This window comes from Bombyx mandarina, chromosome 20 (genome assembly GCF_030267445.1).
Source record: "Bombyx mandarina strain Sakado chromosome 20, ASM3026744v2".
Taxonomy (NCBI): domain Eukaryota; kingdom Metazoa; phylum Arthropoda; class Insecta; order Lepidoptera; family Bombycidae; genus Bombyx; species Bombyx mandarina.
In genome coordinates, this window is record NC_143226.1 from 8,967,340 (window position 1) to 8,986,638 (window position 19,299).

A 19,299-nucleotide genomic window follows, 5' to 3' on the forward strand; every position below is an offset into this window, starting at 1 on the left:
GGCGCCTGGTGCTCGACGCCCAGGTCTAGCGGGGTGGTGGTGCGCGCGCTGTGTCTCCAGTGCGCCCCTCACGAGTCATGTAGATGAGAGGGAGAAGGAGTCCCCAGTAGTAGATCCCGCCTAACGTAACGGTGGGGCCAATGTCGGTACCTGGGTTCCCGCTCAGCCGGAGTGGATGAGCTCGTTGGGGTTTAGTCGGTAGTCGTTAAGCTGGGCGGGTTTGGCGAGAGTCGAACTTAGCCCAGCGCGCCTTTCTAAAGGCGTAGTCTCCTATGACTAATTGGAGGAGGAGGTGGACCTCGGTTCGCGACCTCTTTCTCTTTTTCCACTGCAAGCGCGAAGTACGGCATAAACCGGCCGGGTACCCGAAAAACCGTGAGATTCCTCATCGTAACAAAAAAAGGGGTTTGCCAAGCTGTTAATAGACTGAAATTCAGACCATATTTATATAATCTTAGTTGTGGCAAAACTATCATCATAATATTTACTGTTCGTTCGTTGTGTAGCGATGTATAGTGGTGTGTGTGACTTCTTAAATATGTGTAAGATTCTCGAAAACGAAAGAACATACATGTAGGTGTGGGTCTAAATGAAATCACTATTTCTTGGGTTTAACTATACCTTTTATTTTTTTTCTTAAAGAGCACATTAAACACGTCTTACTCCTAATGGCGGCGTCGTGCGAGAGAGCGAGCTAGAGCTACATCCGTTCCTTTCACACAGCATGCGTTCAGAATCCTTTCACTCGTTCAGAAATGTTTTACAATAATTAGAAATGTTAGTAATAATTAAATCCTACATACATTTTGTATTCTCAATGTGGTTTATTTAAAAACTATTTTTATTGTTGTCTTCATTCGGAGACGTTCGCGCGCCAGATGTTACCGATCAAAGACGCCGAAGATAACGACCCGTGACTTTATTGTATTATTCTTACTTTTCTCTTTGGCCGCATATTGTACGTTATTTTCAGAATATGTATTTTTTTAGTCAATACGTTAAATTAGATTACTCGTTAAGTCGTCATGCATTAGAAGAGTCTTCCGGGCGCGCGTCTGACACTCGCCGGACCGGTACGAAGGTACAACGTGCACTCGGATTTATAAGACCAAGGTGGAGAGATCCCGGTGTTTAAATATAAAATGTAACTTAACAGACTGGATTATCGAAACGTCACTGTACGTTTTTTCGACTATGATGTTGTGTATTTATATATAGTTAACGTTTGACAGCTGTGGTACAATCACATTACGGAATCTTATACCTTTAAACGAGCAATTCTTGTATATTAATATATATATAATCTGAATCTCGGAAACGGCTCCAGCGATTTTCATAAAATTTAGTATACATGGGATTTCGGGGGCGATAAATCGATCTAGCTACGATTTATTTTCAGAAAATGTTGTTTTATTCGTGTTTTCAATAATCAACTCTTCCCGACATCTACTGGCGAATAATAATACTATTTTTGATTAATTTTGATTATTTGACTTAATTGAGGGCAACTAACCGCTTTGAAGGCACAACAAGATGGCGTTATCAAAAAAAAAAAACAGAGCAAAGCTCGGTCATCATCTAGTTATATTAGAACGAACGTGCGTCTGTCCTTTTATGTGGAGAAGCAAAGATTAAAACTTTAGGACACCGTTTAACTCGAAATCACTAAAAACAACATCAGATTCTCGACGTCACGTAATTGGCGCGCAAACTTAATTTAGCTATGCATATTTTGTTTTGTGTAATTGAAATTTTAGATAGATATTTTATATTAAATGTTTTAGTACAACAGAGAAACGATTTAATTTGCTTACACGAAATAACAGAATGAATGAGTTCTAATTGAAAAGTATCCACAAGGTTCAGTTTTTTTAATGAACATTAAAACTTGTAATGTCGTACATTAAAGACAGTTAGAGCCCATTAATTATCAAAAGTCAATAGACAACCTGAGTGCCTCCGCCCTCCATAAGACTCCATAAGAGACTCCATACCTGAGTGCCTCCGCCCTCCATAAGACTCCATAAGAGACTCCATAAGAGATCAGTCTCAAATACAATAGAAAACTGGTGTCTGTATGTCTTCTGATGTGATTCTAGACAAACCAGCTCAGTATGATCTGGAGGTCACACCGAACCGACATTCAGTGAAATATTTTGGAAATTACATTTAATAAACCGACATTCAGTGAAACATTAATTGACAATATGGAAGAAAAGAGATGAAAATTCCGGAGTTCTTTTTTTTTTATTGCTTAGATGGGTGGACGAGCTCACAGCCCACCTGGTCTTAAGTGGTCACTGGAGCCCATAGACATCTACAACGTAAATGCGCCACCCATCTTGAGATATAAGTCTAAGGTCTCAGTATAGTTACAACGGCTGCCCCACCCTTCAAACCGAAACGCATTACTGCTTCACGGCAGAAATAGGCGGGGTGGTGGTACTTACCCGTGCGGACTCACAAGAAGTCCTACCACCAATAAAGTGTTCAACAGAAAACTACCAGTTGCAGGTCCCGACTCCCAGGATGAAGAGAACGATGCAAGGAGGAGGACCGGCTGTCAAACTCGAATGCATGATAGGTTCGAGCCGGTGTCGCAAACTCCTAAGCAACTATAACCACATCACACACATATTCGTTCGAATTTAGGTGCTTACTCTCCCTTAAACAGAATCCTTTGGGACTAAAATAATGTCCACGGTAGCGTGGTCTCCGTCAATGTTCGTTCGGAGTTGTCCGATTGCGCTGAACTAATTTTAAGTGAAACAGACAGATCATTTCCCAATTACATATAAATTAATCTTAAGCAATCAATCAAATGTAATCAAATCTTAGTTATATATTTTTTATTCATTTTTGTTGTTAATGCACTGTCGATCGCACCTATTAATTGAGGTGACATCTACATCTGAATTTTTGTCAGTTTGTTAATGTTTTGTATTGATGATCGCTTTGTTGGTGCAACTTAATAAATCAATAAATATCAAAGTCAACCCTACTTCCTACCTAACTTGTCTTTTCAATCATACAAACGGACACCGATGAAGTCGTCGTGGCCTAAAGGATAAGACGTCCGGTGCATTCGTATGTAGCGATGCACCGGTGTTCGAATCCCGCAGGCGGGTACCAATTTTTCTAATGAAATACGTAGGTACTCAACAAATGTTCACGATTGACTTCCACGGTGAAGGAACAACATCGTGCAATAAAAATCAAACCAGCAAAATTATAATTTGCGTAATTACTGGTGGTAGGACCTCTTGTGAGTCCGCACGGGTAGGTACCACCGCCCCGCCTATTTCTGCCGTGAAGCAGTAATGCGTTTCGGTTTGAAAGGTGGGGCAGCCGTTGTGACTATACTGAGACCTTAGAACTATATCTCAAGGTGTGTGGCGCATTTACGTTGTAGATGTCTATGGGCTCCAGTAACCACTTAACACCAGGTGGGCTGTGAGCTCGTCCACAAACCTAAGCATTAAAAAAAAAGAAAAAAACACCGTATACTCACTCAGTACAAAATGTGGGGTGGTAGGAGTCGCTTTCTCGACGCGGGCGAACACGAGACCTCGATGGACGGCCCAACTTGTAAATTTTAAGCGTTTTATGTTTGTAATTTGACGCTGGCTTGTTTTGTACAGGGCTAAAACTTTTTATTAATAACTAGCTGACCTGGCAGACTTTGTAGTGCCTCAATCGATAAATAAAAGACCTAAACTTTTGTATAAAATAAACTTAAAACAAATAAAAGGAATCCGCCCGACGGGGGACACATCAAAAAAAAAAAATTTGTTATTTTTATTTAAATCCGAGCATTTTCATATTTATCTACTTTTTAAACCTTCTCTGGACTTCCACAAATAATTCAAGACCAAAATTAGCTAAATCGGTCCAGCCGTTCTCGAGTTTTAGCGAGACTAACGAACAGCAATTCGTTTTTATATATATATAGTGTTAGAGAATTGTCACTACTCGACCCCTCTACTCAGTGACGTCAGGCGGTGGGGCGAGAGTTACATCATCGCACCAGGTGCCTATAAATAGCAACGCCTTTGCTCGAAACATTCATTCGATCGGTGGCGTTCGTGAGAGAAGGTAGTCGTGGACATGGTGTGCGTGAGTCATTGTTTTAAGTCTCTGTAAACGTGTCCCAACTGTAATTTTTTTAAATGGTTCTTCTTCTGATTTTTAATATCAGAAGTGGGATAAAGGACTCAAATAGCCCACAGTAGAGTAAAACTCTGAACTTTGTTTTGTTTTACAATTACTGCTTACTTTGATGCTTTCATACTTTTCTCAATCCGTGGACCTTACCCAATGGTGGGGATGGTGCCTCACGGGCATTGTCGCCAGCTCGGGCCCCTCAATGGTTCCTGCGGCAGTAGCACGCAAGCGACGTGCCGTTGCCTACGCGCGCCCATCTACTTTTGACGTGCATACTGCACGTGTTGCTCGCGTGCCGTAACTGTGCGCGTTTGCCTACTTCTGGCGTGCAAAATGCGCGCACTGCTCGCGTACCGCTGCCTGCGCGCGCTCGCCTGTTTCTGGCGTGCATACCGCACGTACTGCTCGTGTGCACACTGCACGTGATGCTCGCGAGCCGCCAACTTCACGGTGCCGTACGACTGGCAGTGACGCAGAGGGCGATGTCGCTTAGTCTGCGGCCTGCTGCTGCGGACTACCCAACGGATTATCTATCAGGACGGTCGAGCGGGACGCCCGCCACACGTGGTGCAGCCTCGCATCATTTGAGCAGATTGGAGCTGGGACGGCTGCCCTGCTTCCACATCATCCTTACGAGTGGACCCTGGTGACATGCAGCCTTTTCTTCGAAATTAATATGTGAAGGTCGAGGTGGGCACTTCGGTGCTTTACTTCCCATTTTTGAGGTTGAGGTGGGCACGACGGTGCTTTACTTCCCGTTTATTTTTTTGAGCAGTATGGTAGATGCGGATTCGGCCGGATCTTGCGTCCCTACTGTTTAGCTGTGTTGTGTCTGTAATGTTCAGTATCTGTATCGGTGAATATTGCCGACAACAGCGCGCTACTGTTTTAGACGTTTCCTGTACCGGCTAACTCAGTAAAGGAATCGTGCAGGTGTTTCAAATTGCGCAGTTTGGGACAGTTGTGCGATATCTATTCTTCTCACTTCAAATGTTTATCTTTGGCTCGTCCTCGCTGCAGATGTACGAGTGCACGCTTGCGTCTGTAGTAGGGATTGAGGTCTGGGTGTAATTTTTTTTTGTTACGTTGCAGAGGGTGACCTTGTTGATGCAAGCTCTGACGTAGCTGGAGGAGATATGCTTCTGCTGAGGGATGAAGCGGTCGGGGACGCCTCGCCGTCGGGAGTGGCCGTGTTACAGAATCCTGGCAACCCCCGACATTGTGGCTGTTGTTTTGCCCCGACATTGTGGCAATGCCCCGACATTGTGGCTGTTGTTTTGCCCCGACATTGTGGCAATGCCCCGACATTGTGGCTGTTGTTGTGCCCCGACATTGTGGCTGTTGTTTTGCCCCGACATTGTGGCAATGCCCCGACATTGTGGCTGTTGTTGTGCCCCGACATTGTGGCTGTTGTTGTGCCCCGACATTGTGGCTGTTGTTTTGCCCCGACATTGTGGCAATGCCCCGACATTGTGGCAATGCCCCGACATTGTGGCTGTTGTTTTGCCCCGACATTGTGGCAATGCCCCGACATTGTGGCTGTTGTTTTGCCCCGACATTGTGGCAATGCCCCGACATTGTGGCTGTTGTTTTGCCCCGACATTGTGGCAATGCCCCGACATTGTGGCTGTTGTTCTGCCCCGACATTGTGGCTGTTGTTCTGCCCCGACATTGTGGCAATGCCCCGACATTGTGGCAACGCTTCGTAGTTGATATTGCCCTCTAAAAACCCCGATAGTGGTTATTGGATGTGCACACTTGTGGTCTGGTTGGAGTGGGTGACTGCTAATAATAGCAAGAACAAACATTGAGCAGCTTACTAAGAGTTTTCTGTTTTGAATGACGATGAACGCAATGGGCACTTCTCCAATGAGAATGAGTCCCATGGTGATCGTGTTGAAGAGGAACAGGAAGACCAGGTTGGGGTGGTCGAGGGAGACCAGCCTGAAGGGAACCTAGCTGACGAGGCCGTTCAGCTGTCAGGAGAGGCCGTGTTAGAGAATTGTCACTACTCGACCCCTCTACTCAGTGACGTCAGGCGGTGGGGCGAGAGTTACATCATCGCACCAGGTGCCTATAAATAGCAACGCCTTTGCTCGAAACATTCATTCGATCGGTGGCGTTCGTGAGAGAAGGTAGTCGTGGACATGGTGTGCGTGAGTCATTGTTTTAAGTCTCTGTAAACGTGTCCCAACTGTAATTTTTTTAAATGGTTCTTCTTCTGATTTTTAATAATAGATTATTTGTGAAAGCTTTGTGTGTATTTTTTTGCAAACTCTAAGGTATCGCATTAAAAATGTTTTAACTATTATTAAATTCATGCTATTTCAGTAAATTGCATAGCCGAATCAACGAGCTCACCGCCAACTTGGATCTTTTAAATCGGATCCCATTATCACACTCACAAAGCACCAGCAACAACATTCAATCAATTAGATCGCAGTCGATTATGCAAATGCACTCGCTTCTTGAAGATATCAAATATCGAATGGTACTGGGGAATGTAATTACTACCACGAACCAATAATTTCAGTCTGCAATTAATATTTCATTTAGAAAATCTATTGATAAATCGCCATCTCCATTGCGGTATACCGAATTCATAGTGAGCGCGTCAGCAGATTTCCATTACAGGGAGGCGATGCCCACCACCCCCCCAACCCTCCGCGCCGACAACAAACACATGTTGCGACATCTGCATACGCCGTCGAAACACTAGGAACGCCTAATGACAAAGGTCTCCCAGATGCTGAAGAAACTGAAAAATTATTTCAATCAATACCATAAAGCTGAAGAGTTTGTTTGTTTGAACGCGCTAATCTCAGGAACTAGTGGTGCGATTTGAAATATTATTTCAGTGTTAGATAGCTCATCTATTGAGGAACGCTATAATAGGCTATATAACATCACGGTAAGGTCAATACAAGTGAAGCACCAATAAAGAATGTTTCAAAATAGGGGTTTAAATAGCTTCCTTAACATTCTATAATTCAAAAATATTTTCACTTTCCACGTAAATGAAGTGGAGGTAAAATTTAGCGTTATGCCAAAGTAACTATTCCACGCCGACCGAGTCGCAGGCAAAAGCTAGTTTACAATATACGGCATCGCTTATCGTCTCATCTGCTTTATAGTGACGCAATATAATTTGTTCTCAAATTCATAGGGATCAAACTCATTACTAACGGTAATGGTGCACCCTCACCAGTTCGTAAGCACTCGTTGCCCCTCGGCGCAACAATAAAGTAACTGTTCCGCGTTTTGTATTTACCAGCTTACGGTGACCTACCTCGCCCCTCACAAGTATAGGCAAGAACAACACAGAGGAGATATTCATCGTACCCAGAGGATCACGTTAGACTGGAGCTAAAGCGTAACTTAGGACGTTACATTACGGAGAGAATCAATTTCCACCCGGACAACGCACATTTTCGGTAGCAAAAAAAGAAGTAAACTTTACGGGTTCAATGATAAAGTACGATTTTGAGTGTTGCTTGTTGGAATACGTGATTTGCATCGTCGACTCTACAGTCAAATTTCGCGAGTACAGTTGAGAAAATACGCGACTGTATTTTGTGGATGAATTTTATTTGGATTTCCAACTTTAATCTCGGCGACATGGCCTCGGCTTTTAATTAAAAGTTCGAAGCGTCCAGAGCGCGTGGATAAACATTGTTTGATGGCAGACGTCGACGCTTCTGTTCAAATTGTTTACATCAAATAATTTGAAAGATACACTTTAATTTTGTAAAGGTTATATGAATGAAATACATTTACCTGGGCAGTTTGATAACGTTCAAAACCATCATAGAGAGGGAGGTAAAAAGAGGATTAAAGGAGGAGGAGAACTAAACACGTACTTATCTGACAAATTAATAGGAAGCCAGGGTAGGTTATAAATTGCTGAGTGCAGGAGCGAGTTAACGAGGGCACCACGTAGAGATGGCGCGAAGACTCTCATGTGACTTATGTCACATTTACGAGGAACGTTAGGGGACCAACATTATATGTAACGCGTACAACATTTTAATAAGCCTGCAATTCTTATTCCCCTTAACTTGATACAGAATAACACATTTATCTCTTAACCGAGCTTGCTAATTCACAGACAACCATCACTCGTGCTATAAAAATTATTGATACCGCAAGCAAAGTGCTCCCGACAGCTGATGGAAAAATAGCTAATCTACGAAATAAAAGTAGAACATCGTACGAATCAACTATCAAACAATTAAGAATCTATCTATATATTAATACGTGAAGCAAAAACTTTGTATTCCTTTTTACGAAAATTGCGCGGACGGAGGAGTATGAAATTTTCCACACTTATAGAGAATACAGAGAAAAAGTGCACAATGCTAATATTTTTTTTAAAATAATGCATAAAAGATACATTAAATCAATAAAGAAAGCTTTATACACACTACATACCATCTATTTGACGCACACACGCATGCATACTATTTATTTATTGTCAAACTTTTGTTCTTGACGTCTGTGGTCAAATTGAGAATAGATTAAATATTGTTTGTCTTTGTTATGATTTTTTATAGTGTAGTCTTGGCGAAATTTGTGATTATAGAAGTATAAAATACAATCATAATAGTGTACAAACTTACAATTCCAATTAATTATAGTCGAATTTCGACTACTGCGGGACCTCTAGTATTTGATAGATACGACAACTTATCCCGCGAATGATGAAGCGTAAGTGTATCATTAAAACTAACACGAAACACTTTTAAACAGCAACTTTTAGTTGAAGCCACATTGGAATTGTCAAGTTTATATATGTTACGGTAAATGTGTACTTTTGGGAAATGTACACTTTTACCGGTATATTAGGTATTATGTACACTAGCCATACTCGCCGCTTCGTTAGGCATTTAAAATAACATTATTATTTATTGTCATTATTATTAGAGAGTCCAACACTCATATAAATATTAACCTATCCATTAAGTACATGTATTTTCTACATGGATACCAAGTTTCAAGTCAATCGGATGCACGGTTCAGTAGTTATAATGGAACATCCGTAAAAACCACTGTAGATTTGTATATTAGTATAGATTGATCGTTATATTTTCCTAATGATTAAATTCATTAGATTGTGAGGTTTAAGCGAAGTAGCATGAGCGAACTGCGAACAAGTTGTGAAACGGTCTAACCAACTGTTGCGTCGCACAACGGGCGTCACGCCAACATCAATAACCGACCGAAAATAATTCTCTTTCGCAGCCCTAATCTATGTATTGTAGAAAACAAAACAATAACTATGTAACTATAGCTGAAAGAGGTGCGTTGATAGATAATGTATCTTGTTATAAATAAATGTACGTGCCGTAGAGTACGGACGGCGACATTGGGTGTACGCTTGAGTATTTGACTTCAGTGTGCTTAGTGCGAGTTTTTTAACTTTTCGATCGTGTAAAAGTTAACTCTTAATTGTAAGGAATTGAAACAGCGCCCCTAGCGGCAAACGAAAGGAAGCTACGCGATCGAGAAGTTAAAAAACTCGCACTAAGCACACTGGTGTTACGATATATAATGTTGTATAATTTCACTAAGAACGCCATTCAAATGAGAATCATTACCGCAAAATAAATACTTATTTCACACGAAAGTTTTTCACTATGAAGGAATAACATTGTGTAATCAAAAATTAAGAAAATATCTCACAAGGAATGAGGTCACACCGATATGAGCCAAAATTAGGTCTTTTTTTTAGGGGGGGAGGGACTAGTAGTGGCCTGCTGGTTTTTCCAGTGTCACTAGGACAGGTGGGCGAGCACGGACTCAGACAGCAGAGAACCTGTTTCTGCAGATAAGCAGTCATGCAATCCGTTAAAAAGGTTTGGACCGCCGCTACTTCAATTCAAGTGAGACATCGATCTCATATCTCAAGGTAGTTGTAGTACTCACTTTGTGCTTCGACTCTAATGATCCCACAGCACTACGCGAGCCGTGGGGCGATCCACACCAAAATAATGTCATAACATAGATTTAAAAAAAAATAGAAATGAAGTAATAATCATACTTCGACTCGTTTTACAAATTAGAAAACTCCTCTCAACGAGACTTATCTTGTTGAGAGGAATAAATATACATTGATGTATGAAACAACTTAGACGTCCTTATAAGTTTGGAGCGACGGCGTTACCCACCCCCCGACGTCAGGTCGCGGGCGGCTGCCGTAACTTTAAGCGAAAGAGACCAACCCCCCGTATGTTACACTCAAACACCGAATTGCCTTTATATTTCATTTAAAATGGAGTATATTTCAGTATATGCTGTCAAACCTATGTTGGTTAAATACAATTTCAATTTGAAAAAAAAAACTCTTTTCACTCATGTTAGGATTTGAATATCATTCATATTATGAATGCAACAGTTTTTTTTTTAAATCTATCTACATTGTCCTTATAGCAATACTGCTCCTGAATAATTACATAACGCTGCTAATTATGTGGTGTTTGATTTTGAAATCTTCCTAAGTTCGATTTTTTTTTCTTTTTATTGATGCACAAAACAAATCACAACCATAGAAATTATAAGTTTAAATGTTTAACATAACAATCTGGATTGCAAGTAAGTAGTAAGTATTTGTAAGTGAAACATTCACGCAGGCCTACAGTGTGCTTAGTGCGAGTTTATTAACGTTCTCGATAGCGTAAAAGTTAAGTAAAAATTGTATGGAGTTAGAATGTTTGCCTAAGTTTGCCGCTAGGGGCGCTGTTCCGACTGCATAAAAAATTTAGTTAACTTTCACGCTATCGAGAACGTTAATAAACTCGCATTAAGCACACAATTTTATAAGAATCATCAAGACATCAAGGGCAGACAACAAACTATCGCGCAACCAACGCGACGAATACAACAGCCCCCCGTCATACAAGTACAAATTATCCACATAGCGCAGATACCAGTGCGGTAATTGGCCCGCCACCGGGGCACGACAAATCTGACGGCCATTTCCGGTACCACCCCTGTACTCCCTCGGTCGCGGCGTACTCCGGGTGGCGCGATCCAGTCGAAGCCACAAGCGATTTTCATGAAGCATAGATATAAAAAATCAAAATTGAATACCTACGTATAAGAAATCAATTACTAATGATTATTAATCAATAACTATAAGTCGAGAAGCGAAATTAAAAATGAGGTGAGTGAGAAAAAACTTTTTTTACAATATAATCATTTTCTCTTACTCTATTTTTAATTCAAATTTATTAAAATTTATTTTCTATTTTTTAGTTCGTTTTCTATAAAAGCGTTTTTTTTAAAGTTTTTTTAAACTATTATTTATTTTTAATTTTTCAGTTGAATTTCATTTTTTTCAATATTTTTTTTAATATTGAATTTTCATCGGTCCTTAATGAGTATACCAAATTTTGAGTTTATCCGACGTTTTGAAGGGGGTGAAAATCATGTTCAAAGATTCCGTTACATAACTAACATACATACGTCTGAAGCTAGTCAAACCGTATTAAAAATATACTCAGATACACACATCGAGAGAGAATTGCAATTTGTATTTTTTTTAATAAATTGATCCGCTGCACACGTAGAACGTTTTAAAATCCAAAAATATTGAGAGGCGTAATATTGTATTATTTTATTCTCAGGCTGCAGCCAAAGAAATATAAGTGAAATTTAGGAAATTTTCGATTCAATCGTGAAGTGGATAGAATGAAAGTTTTAATTAGAAAACATGAAATCGCTATCCGCTTGTGATAGTACCAACTATTCATTATTGTCGGCACGCTGACGTTGCGCGCGCAGCCCTGTAGGGTGACAAAGCAGTTGGAAACCTACTGATTTGCTAATTAATACTATATTGAAGGCTTTTAAAATAATATTACAAAGCAATTATGCGTTCGACGATGAATAATGTTCTATCGATGACACTTTACTGGTGGTAGGACCTCTTGTGAGTCCGCGCGGGTGGGTACCACCACCCTGCCTATTTCTGCCGTGAAGCAGTAATGCGTTTCGGTTGGAAGGGTGGGGCAGCCGTCGTAACTATACTTGAGACCTTTAGAACTTGTATCTCAAGGTGGGTGGCGCATTTACGTTGTGGATGTCTATGGGCTCCAGTAACCACTTAACACCAGGTGGGCTGTGCTCGTCCAACCATCTAAGCAATAAAAAAAAAACTTTTTTTATATTTAGAATAAGTGTCTTACATAAGTACACCTTATTAATATTTATGATCATAAAAATGTAATCACCCGCTGTGATATGTATTATGCGGAGTCAGGAGCGTATTTTGGATAATAGACTATGTAAGTTTCAATGTGTATTGATCTTTTCCAATTAATAAATTCATATTGCGCTGAACTAATTTTAAGTGACAGAGGTATTTTTTTCTAATTGTCTCACAACTTACAGGAGAAATCTGTCGCGGATCATTTCCCAATTAAATATAAATTAATCATAAGCAATCAATCAAATGCAATAAAATCTTAGTTCTATAATTTTTTATTATTTTTGTTGTTAATGCACTGTCGATTGCACCTATAATCGAGGTGACATCTGCCATGAACTTTTGTCAATTGGTCAATGTTTTGTACTGATGATCACTTTGTTGGTGCAACTTAATAAATCAATAAATACCTATGTTTAAATAGGTAGATAGAACATTTCCGTATTGTTTATTGATATTTAGTGCTTCAATTAAATGTGTTGACCAGAAACTCGATTGGAAGTGTGCACATTTATTACTTGCGATACACAGGAAAAGCGCCGCTTGTTTCTTTATGCACTGAGCAAACGATTTGACAAATGTTCACGATTGACTTCCACGGTGAAGGAATAACATCGTGTAATAAAAATGAAACCCGCAAAATTATAATTTGCGTGATTACTGGTGGTAGGACCTCTAGGCCGTGAAGCAGTAATGCGTTTCAGTTTGAAGGGTGGGGCAGCCGTTGTAACTATACTGAGATCTTAGAACTTATATCTCAAGGTGGGTGGCGCATTTACGTTGTAGATGTCTATGGGCTTCAGTAACCACTTAGCACCAGGTGGGCTGTGAGCTCGTCCACACATCTAAGCAATAAAAAAAAAACACACACACACACAAATTTCTAAGCTAATTCAAAAAATTCGAAATAAACAGTCTGGTACCAGATAAATATCATTTTAAATCAGGGGTTGACAATTAAAATAACATAAGCCGCAAAGCACTCACCAAACAACCCTTGTAATGATCCGGTTGACCGCATAAAGGTCGAAACTGGGAGCCCGTTTAATCGGGCGAGCGAGCCGAGAGCAATGTGCTTAGTGCGAGTTTTTTAACGTACTCGATAGCGCAATAGTTAACTCCGATTTGTATGGAGTTAGAACGTTTGTCTACGTTTGCCGCTAGGAGCGCTGTAGCAACGGTATACAAATTTGAGTTAACTTTTACGCTATCGAGAACGTTAAAAAACTCGCACTAACGACAGTGAACGTTTTTTTTATTGCTTAGATGGGTGGACGGGCTCACAGCCCACCTGGTATTAAGTGGTTACTGGAGCCCGTAGACATCTACGATAGACATCACCTTGAGATATAAGTTCTAAGGTCTCAAGTATAGTTACAACGGCTGCCCCACCCTTCAAACCGAAACGGATTACTGCTTCACGGCAGAAATAGGCAGGGTGGTGGTACTTACCCTTGCGGACTCACAAGAGGTCCTACCACCAGTAAAAGAAGAACGTTGAAGAACGGAAGAACGTTGACCGCTTAAGTGATAAGATCGATAATGTGCTTCGTTCATTCAGAACAAGTTGTGCTGTATCAGTGGATGCAGTTCAAGACATGTAGTGGCGGAGTTTCATTTATTTTTTAGTTTGTACAGTTATAGCACCACCAGAACAATAAAGTCGCTCATCTTGGCCGCGGGGTAAGCTATTCGACTAAATCAGAATAACGAAATGATTATTTTTAAAAGTTGAACGCATTAATATAAATCTGTTCACGATTTAAGAGGTGGACATATTCTTGTTATTTCTTTGTAACTTGTAGTCTCTCTGGTCTAGTAAAAGTATATTAAGCCTTACACGAATAACCCAATACAGAATATTCCCGAAAAGTTTTAAATTTAAAAAGTATAGTGAATGCACTGATAATTTCTAAACCAAACCTTTATCAAACACTTCTCGTTAATATATTAAAAATATCACAAAAAATCTCCAATGATTTTTAAAACCAAAGACAATAACATTCAATATAATCACGTCAGAATTATTCTTATACGCACGCTCATACACTTTTATTGACTCTCATAGAGAATATTTTCTTCGAGTATTAATTTATATGGGTCAATATACGAGCATAATGTATAGTTTAGTAATTGAACAGCCTATTCGAGAGCCTAGACGGGATTATATCGATCTGTCGAACGATACTGCGAATGCGGAGCCAACGAACTAACTAGGTGTAGCTCGCCTGCTGTGTCTGCAACGCCGCGTCTATGCATTCGGGAACACAGACGTCAAGAACCTGAAGATAAAATTAGCGCAACCGCAAAAACAAAATCTAATGTGATTTGGAACGTTCATTGATCCCTGGAGTTTCACTCAGACAATAAGTAAATAAACCATTTAGTTTGATTAGAACCGGAACGCATCTACTTTAGGTACGTTTTCACAAGAAACAGTCCACATGTGGGCGAACTAATATGTAAAATTCAGAAATAGTTATCAGAAATGGAAAAATAAAACAGAAAAAGCTTAAAATAAAGGTTCGTCTAGACTCTAGACTAAGGACGAGAAACACGCGGCCCGTCAAGCATTTCTAAAATTGAATTTATTTTATCGACTTCTTTTCTTTTTTTTTTGTTTTATATTTTTTAATTCAAATATTTTGGTAGGTAGCGGCTTGGTTCTGCCCCTGGCATTGCTTAAGTCCATGGGTGACAGTACCCACTCACCATCAGGTGGGCCGTATGCTCGTTCGTCTGCCTACAAGGGCAATAAAAAAAACTGTAAATAAAGTTTCGTAAATTATTAATAACAGCTCATCCAGGTGCGACCTTAAAAAAAATAATTAAATTTAAATCGGTCCATTGATTAAAAAGGTTCCTCACCCCTGCTCTAGACGATAGCAGTCTACTACTGAATTACAATGACTCGAGTCATCTACCAGTCATGTACTTACAAATACGACCAAAAAATATTCGAGAAAAAATCTTTTTATATTGCGGATTCGTCTGTGCGTCCCATACCGAGTTAATTGAACGGAAGGCAGAGCGAAATGTCAAGCTGTCGTGTCGCAGTGGGAGCGGTTATGTGATCGATGATGCGGTTCGCCTCGCGAGATGTTCACAAGTTAATAAAGTTATCATAAAGTTGAATTCCTACACAATACGCGTAGTCACTGTGCTTTGCCTCAACACTTCGAGTCATTTTCATTTACATATTAGCGTAAATCTAAATCGTAAGCGGATGGCGGACCTTTGACCCAAACTGCGTTTTCATTGCGATAAGCTTCGTTCTGGCAAAGTGAAATATAATTTGTAGTTTATCGTGAATAAAATTATTCATGAATGTTCCTCTTGCACCCTGTACAAAGACGAACTTGGTGTATTGATTTTTTATTTATTGCTTATATGGGTGGACGAGCTCTAACCCACCTGGTCTTAAGTGGTTACTGGAGCCCATAGATATCTACAACGTAAATGCGCCACCCACCTTGAGATATAAGTTCTAAGGTCTCAAGTATAGTTAAAACGGCAGCCCCACCCTTCAAACCGAAACGCATTACTGCTTCACGGCAGAAATAGGCAGGGCGGTGGTATCTACCCGCGCGGACTCACAAGAGGTCCTACCACCAGTAGAAGGCAACCTCCCTCAGTCATTGGTTCGGAGTTACCGGAGAGGTCGCGGCCGTACCACAAAACGGCTAACATGTTCCATCCAGCGCGCCGTAGTGTTTACTGCTACTGACCGGTTATAATATTCTGATCTAACGGGATTTTCTGGAACACCAGCAGTCGCCTAAGGAACTGCCAACCGTGATGGTCGATTTTGATTCGTATTAATGAATCTCTCAATGGCTCAATGAATTCTGCGTACTTTGTGATCGAACGCTCGGCTTCTGTGTTGATCGCCCTCGCTCGCCCTATTTCAACTGGTACTGTCCCGGGACAGACTCATACGCTTGAGTGAAGAGTAACGCCCACAGTCGCTTAATCTATACTTAATATTATAAAACTGAAGAGTTTGTTTGTTTGAACGCGCTAATCTCAGGAACTACTGAACCGATTTCAAAAATTATTTCAGTGTCAGATAGCCCATTTATTGAGCAAGGCTATAGGCTATATAACATCACGCAATACATCAAAATCGGGGTATTTTTCCCTTTTGAGAGCTTACACTATATGTAGAGATACGCCAAAGTAACTATTCCACGCGGATGAAGTCGCGGGCAAATGCTAGTAGATTAGATAAAACTATTGCGACCTATCTACGATTTCAACATCCGCCAGACCTATACGCAACTCGCGCCCCAAGCGTATTGCTGCAGGAGAATCGTCCGTTGGTTGATAGAACTATTCATATTCCTTTAACGTTTAGTTCTTAGATTAACAACAATATCAAAAACCAAGTTTCATAGCTTGGTTAAACGAGTATGAAAAATTCAGTTAGCACAAAGACTTAGAACTCGTGTCACAAGATGGATGACATTTACATTGTTAATGTACATATGGCTTAAAGATCTCGTCACAAGGCTATAAAATCAAAAAAAAAAAAAAATTTGATGTACATAATATGTATGTATGTGGGCTCCGGTAAACTTAACACTGGGTGGGCCAAGAGTTCTTTCAGTCATCGAAAAAATAAAATAATACATCTTTAAGAACTATATTTAGAACACAATAAAAATCTCCAAAAACTTCAGGACGAAAGTACTTAATAAGATTAAAAGCTTACTTTTGTTAAAATAAATTTTCTTTGAATTCAGAAATGATGAAAGCTTTTCTGTTTTAATTTAGTCTAATATTGAATGAAGTCGGCGGAATAGAAGTTACAATATCGACATCATAATATCGATAAAGCCATATTATTTTTTCAAGTTATACTAACAGACAGACAGGCTCTTTTGTGACTTCGAGCGGTGCGGGTTCAAGGGGGTGCGCACTCCCGTTGTAATCCTCTACAATAGTCCACGGACTCTGGTAAATGATGTCGTTAAATTCCGAAAAAACTTGTCACAAACAAACACATTTGCAACTCTGGATCAGTATTCGTGTGTTTACGTTGTACTGCAGGTGAGAGTTGAAATAATTTTAGTGCTGTACCTTCGCCTTTCCCCCCTTTCGCGTTGATCAGAAAACTGCAGATCACAGCGTGAGAAAACGTAAACACATCATAGGTACGAGGTTACTTGTGACGATGCGTTGCGCATCTCTTTTATGAGCCTGTCCCCTTAGTATGTGGAATTGCTCAGTGTGCTCAGTGCGAGTTTTTTAACGTTCTCGATAGCGTAAAAGTTAGCTCATAATTGTATGGAAATCAATCGTTTGCGTACGTTTGCCGCTAGAGGCGCTGTTCCAGCTGCATACAAAAATGCCTTAACTTTTACGCTATCGAGAACGTTAAGAAACTCGCACTAAGCACACTGTAAACCATAGTTTAAACATAAGCGTTTCTATTACACGGCGTACAATGCAATTGGTCAGATGTTTTTGTAAGACGAACTTAAAATTAGATCATTCGGAGACAATGCATAGTGCCGCTGAATAAACGCAAACACATAAAAATTAGGATAGGGTAGTACAACATATTAAAAATCTTTTTTTTTATTGCTTAGATGCGTGAACAAGCTCACAGCCCACCTGGTGTTAAGCGGTTACTGGAGCCCATAGACATCTACAATGTAAATGCGCCACACACCTTGAGATATAAGTTCTAAGGTCTCAAGTATAGTTACAACGGCTGCCCCATCCTTCAAACCGAAACGCATTACTGTTTCACGGCGCAGAAATAGTCTCCTATATAGAAATAGTCAGGGAGGTGATACCTACCCGTGCGGACTCATAAGAGGTCCTACCACCAGTAAAAATAATCCAGTAAAAAAATCGCTAAATATTTACCTGGATGGGGTTGGTACGGCGGCCCGACGCTCGCCATTGGATTAGGAGCGCGGTATTCCATATCGACAAACTAGACACGTTCGCGTATCGAAACAAAATCATCGACACTGCACATCACTATTTCTGTTCGTCGTTTCACATTGCGGTACATTTTGCACGTCACACGCCCTCGCGCGCGCTCACTTCACTTTACAATTCAATTTCCTATCGTGATGTAAATATTTTCGATCGATCGTAGCGCGATCTCGATACTGTAATAATGACTTTCGTTTAATTATATCGGTTTAGGGTTTAGGGTGCCGTGGGGATAGTTATTTTCACACGATTATTTGGAGACATTTATTAAAGCCGTACATTTTTATTTCGTGAGTTTTAAAGTTGTTAATGTTTGTAAATAAAATAATAGGGTGTCCTTTCATTTATTACGAGAACCCAGTAATTAGAATTAATTTAAAATTTAAGCCGAAGAGTATGATCCAATTTGTTGGGTTACTTCGAAGTAAAATCTTCCACATCATACATATATCTATCTATGTGATATAAGCTATGAATGTAAAAGATATCATTATTTTACACAAGTTATGAGCCGACACAAGTTCAATTACTGGGCGTCCATTCTGCAAGTCTTGTTTCTACCGTTTCTACCGTTCTTAAACAAATTACCAGGATGTCAGCAACAACAAACTTCTACTACTACTGCTACTATTTCATTCTGGTGAGTGAGAAATTGTGAGCCGTGTACACTCCCGAACAAAGTTCACACAAATCACATCTCACAAACGGACACAACATAATATGGTCACGATGCATCTTAGACCTCAAAAAGTATCTTAATTAACATTTTGCACGCTTTTAGCGGCTGTCCTGACGTCTCAGATGACGATGTGGCTTCTACAGCCGTAAGTAAACCGATACGAATGTTCTATTTGTTACTAACATCTTAACGTTATTACTGGCGGTAGGACCTCTAGTGAGTCCGCACGGGTAGGTACCACCCTGCCTATTTCTGCCGTGAAGCAGTAATGCGTTTCGGTTTGAAGGGTGAAGCAGCC

The 19,299-nt window shown here is 40.3% G+C and overlaps 2 protein-coding genes and 1 long non-coding RNA gene across 9 annotated transcripts in view; 1 reads left to right on the forward strand and 2 right to left on the reverse strand.

Annotated features, from left to right (window-relative positions):
- LOC149500736 (uncharacterized) overlaps positions 1-19,299 on the reverse strand; it is a 187,131-nt gene that overhangs the window by 92,353 nt on the left and 75,479 nt on the right. The gene's annotated exons all lie outside the window — the stretch shown is intronic.
- px (MAP7 domain-containing protein plexus) overlaps positions 1-19,299 on the reverse strand; it is a 159,126-nt gene that overhangs the window by 14,980 nt on the left and 124,847 nt on the right. The window lies entirely within an intron of this gene.
- LOC149500739 (uncharacterized) lies at positions 3,960-9,785 on the forward strand. The gene is made up of 2 exons (XR_016324768.1): positions 3,960-6,320; positions 6,496-9,785. It is a non-coding gene; the product is annotated as an uncharacterized LOC149500739 (long non-coding RNA).